We start from the raw sequence: 6,014 nt of genomic DNA, 5'->3' as shown, positions 1-6,014 counted from the left end.
TCCAAGTCATAGGGAATGAAATTCCTCATACTAACTTGTGATTTCAGCAGAAGGACAACATCGTTAGAAGAAAGTAACTGACGATATTGGAGGTTATAGGGCACCAGGTAAGAAAAGGCATGAATGAGATATGTCAGGTGAGGTATGGAAATACGATTGACATGTAAGGTTAAAAGGTGAAAGGAAAGTAGATAGGAAAGTGTAACAAATGCAGTTTGAGTTGGACATATGAGGTAAGTCCATTATTTTCATACAGCTATTGATATTGAAAGACCTGTGTGGCTGTCATATGAATAAATATATGTTGGCCCTATGAGGTATTGTTGGTATTTCCTGAGTGCAGGTTTGAGATAGTAAGGAATATAGAAGAAACTCTCCCGAAATATTTTTTAGAAATAGAAAGAGAATGAGATATAAGGTTGTAATACATCTTGAAAGATCGTATCCACGATAACGATAAGGATGGAAGCTCATGAAGTAGATAGGGGTATTGTGTATATGTACCTCCACCTTGGAAAATAGTGGGATCCCTCGAGGATAGGGAATAGAAATTACAAAATAATTGAGGCATTGCGAAATTATCAAAGGAACAAGTGGTATCCTTTGGAAAAAAAGGGGTGATAACAAAATGTGAAACACGTGTCATCAGAGTATAAGTGCCCCCGAATGGAGAATTGGATACGATTATAAGCACTAGTGACGTACTGATTGGGATGAATGAAATGTGGCTTCGGCTAAACTACTACATTAAGTTGTATGACTTGAGTACCACTATTTGGACTAAATTATGTACTATCTATCGAGAATACTAAGCACCCTATGGTTGTGCTAGGGTTTATTATAGGGGCAACTTAAAGTATGGATGATCTAACAGCAGGTGTAGACATGGTGCAACATGTTAAATATGTTGGAATAGAATCATTTACATATGAATAGTTGAGAATAAATAGAGGATGGCATGGGTATACCCTAAAAGGGGGGAAGTATATAAGAGAAGTACAAGCGTAAGAGAAAATCAACTGACGCTATCATATGTAAATGGGAACGCTTTAACTTCAAATGAGATCCCATAAGGGATCGATGCGATCATACCAGTGCTAATGCACCGGATCCCATCAGAACTTTGAAGTTAAGTGTGCTTGGGTGAGAGTAGTACTAGGATGGGTGACCCCCTGGGAAGTAACAGAAGAAATGAAACACAAGTATCCGTACCTATTCCCTACGTCTATAAGTAATCCTAACTTTTGGAACTCTGATATTTATTGCTCGATGAAAATACATATTATGGAAATGGGATAGAAGAACACTCCATATAGTCGGTATAAGATCTGGAGGAAGGTTTTGGTTCAAATTCGAGGATGAATGTTCTAAGGGGGGAAGGATGTTACACCCCATACTTTTGTACCTTGGAATACTTCTTAAGCTTCTTAAGTTTCTGGGAGGGCTCTTAAGTTTCTTAGAAGTTGTCATGTGAGTCGGATAATCTATAACACTATCAAATAATCCTAAGGAAAGGAAAAGGAGATACTCCATAATAGAGAAGAATGGAAATAGGGTTATAAGAATCCGGAAGAAGTTGGAGGTCAAGTAGTGAGTCGTAGGACTCGACTTACTTATGAAAGTTATTACTGGGGACATTTTAAATACTAAGCTACTTGAGTACACGTCGATCTTGCATAGAAAGGATTGTATAGGTTATTAAAGTAAGACGAGGTTGGGAACCCACGGAAGAAGTGAAAGAAGGCGTAGCACCTACTCGGAAGCAAGTAGGTGATGCACCTACTTGGAAGCAAGCAAGTGATGCACTTACTTAGACCAAGTAGGTGACACACCTACTTGAGGTGGGTCCCACGCTGCCACATGGCGGCTTTGGGTTGGATGCATGGATGAGGTGACATCCTAAGAGGGCTGTCACTTGTCACCCCTAGGGGATTCCATGTTTCACACCCTAAGGAAGAATATATATACATATGTTGATGACTAAGGATTCATTTCCTTAGTCTTTTACTTTGGAAAAGTTGGAGAAAAACTAGAGAGACATGGGAGAGTAGCTATGGCAGTAGCTAGGCCAAGGTAAGGCCTCTATTTTCACTCCGTGAATTAATTATTTAAGATATCCTATGGTTATATAATAGTGTTTAATAATGTAACATTTTATTTTGGGGCAGCAAGGAAGAGATACAAATAGTCCGTTAATTTTCAGCATGTTAAGAGAACTTCCAAGATAAGTTTTAGAAAGGTATGGCTTGGTTTTCTTCTCCCACATTTTGGTAAGGGTTTGGACATTATATGAAGGTATTAATAATGTAAAGTTATAATTTGGATCAGCACCAAACAGATAGCAAACAACCATGATATTTCAGCCGCAATTAAGGAACTTTCGAGGCGGGTATTGGCAAGTTTTGGCCAATTTAGGATAAGGTAAGGTCCTTCCTTTTAATTTGGAGTTTATGGTGTGGTTATGTAGTGTATTAAACGCCTTTTCTGTGGATGGAATTATAAAAATTTCATAGAGGTGTTTGACGTTAGAAACAATCTAAATTGGAGTCGTTATAGTTAAGTTGTAGTCGAGTAGTGTGTTATTGTTATGGTGCTGTAGGTTGGGGGTGGTTTAATTGTGTGTTTCAGGTCTGGAACGTGGGTTAAAATAGGCGTGGGTTCTGCTGGTAGCATCCACCTAACCCTCCGTTCTACATGGTTAGTGATTTTATGGATTAACGATTAAAAACCTTATTTTGGTATCGTAATTTTGGGCAAATTGTTTGGGACTTGTTTTGTGTAATATTGAAGTGGTGTAAGTGTGTATTGCCTTATGGTTGTTGTGTTTAATATGGATGCTAAGTTTTGGAGGTTAATGGGAAGTTCGGATAGGGCGAGTTATAGAGGAGATGCTGCCCGAATTTCGTTAACTTCTGAACAAACTAATAGGCTAGTCGAGACTAGTCGAGAAAGGTGAATAAGGGATTGATTCCTATGGGTTCTTGGTTGTAGATTTATAAGCTGGAAAGTTAAAGATTATTTATATTAGTATTACCTTCGTGTTAAATAGGTTTGAAGGATAACGAGACAAGTCGGGTTAAAAGCAATCCATACGAGGTATGTAAAGCTTTTCGCTTTCTTTCTTTTGGCATGTCTTAGCTATAAGTGGAATGTAATATGTGCTCTGAGGATAATTCCATTCATAAATCTTCGAGAATGATTCATGCCTCTGACCTATTTCCTAATGTTAGAACTCCTACAATAAGTGAGATATTGCCTCTCAAGTCTTCTGTATGAAGAGAAGTAGTAAGTATGTAAGACCTATCTCTCCCTTGGTTTGGCATGTTTCAAATGTATGTAAAGCCCATCCATTTTTTTTGGTATGTCTTAGATATAGGTTACAAACGATATGTATATGAAGCTTGGGGTAACTCTATTCATAAGCTTCGAGCACCACTCATGACTCTTATCCACGTCTGAATGCTAAAACTCTAAAGGCGGTCGAGCCACTGCTCTTGAGTCTTTTATATGTTGAATAGTAAGTGGAGATATAAGCTCTTATTCCTAAGGAACCTACAATAACAAATGTCCTCGGTTCCATAAGCTGTTGAGCACTTCCTTGATACATGTTTCTTGTTCACTTATAACTGTTAAGATTCTTAAAAGAGTTTATCTCCTATTCCTCAAGTCTTCTATACGATTGAATAGTGATTGGTACGAAAAAGCTCCTCTATTTAAAAGGCTCTAAGATAGCCAATACTCAAACTTCTATAAGCTGGTTCATACTATAGTAATGTATGACTATAATGTTGTGGATCCAGTTGACGTAGTCCCTAATGGCATTTAGAGGGTACTGGAGATGATTCCTACCCTAGTTTCCAAGTAACGATTCATTTGAACATTTCGTTGAGCCTTAAATGATGAATTCATTTGTATATGGTTATTTACTACTCCACTCGTGCATGCTACTAATACATTATTCACCGCGTCCAATGAAGGGTCAGACATGATAAATGATGAAATGCTTATTCATCGCATCCCATGAAGGGCCGGGCATGATAAATGATGAAGCATTTATTTATCGCATCCCATGAAGGTCTAGGCATGATATATGATGAAATGATTATTCATCGCATCCCATGAAGGGTCGAGCATGATACACGATGAAATGATAGCTTCACTGAGTCCCTTATTGAAGGGCCGGATACAGTATATAGGCATTCATATGAAAACATAGTGATATATTTATAACCTCGAGTCCCACAGCAGTCCGGGTACGTTATGTGAGGAAGATATACACGCCCTCATTTCACATAGTGCAGGTATAGTGATTCATTAACTGTTACATTTATTGCATGCATCCCTATTTCAGTTGAAAGCTCATTTATGCTATGTTATGCTTTATATACTTAGTACATGTATCGTACTGACCCCTCTTTCTTTGGGGGGCTGCATTTCATGCCTGCAGGTACAGACACATGTTTTGGGTATTTGCCAACTTAGGGTTCCACTCAGCAAGTTTGGGAGAAGCTCCATTGAATCAGAGCTAAGCTTTTGGGTACTAGACCTTCTATGTATATATTTGTATATTCAGGGGTACGGTAGGGGCTCTGTCCCACCATGTGTTGTTATTAATACTCTTAGAGGTCTGTAGAAATGGAAGTGGGTTGTGTTTATGTATGTGCTTATTCGTGTCTGTATGATTTATGTTTAAGACATTTCTATTGTCGTGGCGGCCTTGTCGGCTCGCGTGCATGTATATCATGGGATGACCCCACATATTATGGTAGCCTTATCGGCTTATGCCTTATGTTGCCTAAATAATAGGTAAGATAAGTAATGACCCCTCGGGGAATAGGTTGTGCCAATACGTAACAATGCGACATGGGTATATGCGAGTGTCCAGCTTGGACACCTATCATGGGGTTGGGTCTCCATGATTATGTTTCTTGAGAATTTCTTTCTTAAACTTTATATGTTTTCTTATTATTGAGAAACATTAATGCTTTTTGTTGAACTATTTTCCTTAATAAATGATTGAATTATTTATTTCATAAACCCTAATAGCATGTTGATTGATATTGAATTGTATAAATATCAAACAATTGAGCCTAAAGTCTTGAATTTATGAGTGCTTGATTGTGATTGAGATGTGAGCATGATGATATTGATGATAAACTTGATAGTCCCTTATATTTTCATAATTGAACCCAAGCGAATGGTCTCAACTCAATGTTTTCATAAATGATGGTCTAAAACTTCTTTTAAAATAAATGATTTGGAATGACTAGGAAATTGATTAGTTGAGAGGATTGATTTGATCGAATGGATGACTTGAAAGGAGTCCAAAAGAGACATTGATTTGAATTGATTTGGATTAATTTTATTATAAGCTTTGAGTCTTGGGAGGAGTATTGAACACCGAATTGGGTAAGATTATGTAATAATTTGAACCCAATAACTACATCACCAAACGTAGAAGAGGATTGGACCGTTTGGGTAGATATTTCCTAAATTATTATCCTAACATGATATGACTTGATTGATTTTGGATCCATGATTGGTTGCTTCATTCTTACCCTAGAAAGGTATTGAAAGGACATGGTAACAACATCATCTTGTTGTACTATCACTTGCTCATAAGTAATGGTTGTCGGATAAGAAAAACTCGCATGTATTTCTTGATTGTACTCTGATTGGATTGGATTGTATATGATTTATGTTTGTCTAAATCTTACTCTTGCTTTAGACTTTTTACATCCTGATTGAGTTCCTTACCATTGATTGAATTATTTAAGTTCAGTTTATTCTACCTTGAAACATGTTTTATTATGGTATATTACATACTCGTACATTTTATGTAGTGACTACCTTTTGGGCCTGCATTATTTTATGATGCAGAGACAGGTACTAGAGATCATCAACAGATGCATCGTTGAGGATCTATTCGCATTCAGCTATTTAGTGAGTCCTCCCTCTTTTCTGAGGATACCAAATTTATCTTTCTATCTTTGATTTCGTTTTTCTTCATTTGG

General features: G+C 37.3%; 1 pseudogene; it reads left to right on the top strand.

The window, feature by feature from the left end:
- The first annotated feature begins 1,078 nt into the window (after positions 1-1,078).
- Positions 1,079-1,200, top strand: LOC129901844 (5S ribosomal RNA; annotated as a pseudogene).
- Positions 1,201-6,014: the final 4,814 nt, after the last annotated feature.

The sequence above is a fragment of the Solanum dulcamara genome, chromosome 8 (assembly GCF_947179165.1).
Source record: "Solanum dulcamara chromosome 8, daSolDulc1.2, whole genome shotgun sequence".
NCBI lineage: Eukaryota > Viridiplantae > Streptophyta > Magnoliopsida > Solanales > Solanaceae > Solanum > Solanum dulcamara.
The sequence above is the reverse complement of the archived record's forward strand: the minus strand, read 5'-3'. Positions and strand labels throughout refer to the sequence as shown.